The sequence below is a fragment of the Leishmania donovani genome, chromosome 36 (genome assembly GCF_000227135.1).
Source record: "Leishmania donovani BPK282A1 complete genome, chromosome 36".
Classification (NCBI taxonomy): domain Eukaryota; phylum Euglenozoa; class Kinetoplastea; order Trypanosomatida; family Trypanosomatidae; genus Leishmania; species Leishmania donovani.
In genome coordinates, this window is record NC_018263.1 from 2,539,344 (window position 1) to 2,540,397 (window position 1,054).

The following is a 1,054-nucleotide window of genomic DNA, read 5'->3' on the forward strand; positions in this document are numbered from 1 at the left end:
AGAAATTCTGCACGCAACATGAAAAGACTTACGCATACTCCCAAATCGTATACATGTACGTGCGCATGTGAAAACTGCGACTACAATAACACCGCACCACAATCAAAAAAATGGAGAGAAAGAACATCACAATGTGAATCGACGGGAATAGGCGTGTGGACATGACGCAACCCCACGTCCTCCCGCACACAGAACATATGCAAACAACAGAACATAAACAGAATCTTGGCGAGCACGCACATCCATTGTAAGCGACGTTCCCGTTTGTGTTTTACTCTTTTCTTCCCTCGCCACCATACACAAGCACACATATAAGAAAAAAGATAAAGAGGAAAAACAGAAAAAAAGAGCGAAAAAGGAAAACTTTTTCATTTTTCTGTTTTTTTTTTCTTGTTTTACATATATATATATACATGTATGTACGGTGCACAGAAACATGCATGGCTGTCTTTGGTAGCGCATCTCCTCTGCGCTAGGGACGTGTATGCACGTATGTGCGTGCGTGTGTGCGTGTGCGTATATATGTGCGCAGAGAGAAATTCATACACATGGATATTTATTTATTGATCCATTTTTTGTCGTACATCTACTGCGGAGGGACGCGCGGAGAAGGGAGTGGTTATAAAGAAAAAAGTGATCCAGAAGGTAAGAACGATGGCGTCGACGGCTTTACAGCGACACGCGCACACACAGAGCACACAAAGGCATTATGAGAGAGCAGAGATCAAGATGAAAAGAAGACGGGGCGACACGAACGGATATGATACCTTCTGGAAGCAAGGCACGCTGCACAGAAGGTTCCTCTCCATTCAAACATGCTCTCAAGAGGTACATGCCATTATACTATTGACGGTGCCTGCTGTAATAATCATCGTGCTTTCGGACGACCGCGCCGACCGTAAAGCCGTTCGGCACGCCGCGGAGGATGTCCGTGGCGATGTGGCGGCCCTTTTTCGGCGAGAAAACGTGCGGCATCCAGTTTGCAGGTTCTTTGAAGGAAGAGACATCCGATGAACTCGTTCCCTCGCTGCTGCTGGTGGTGGTAACGTCGCTG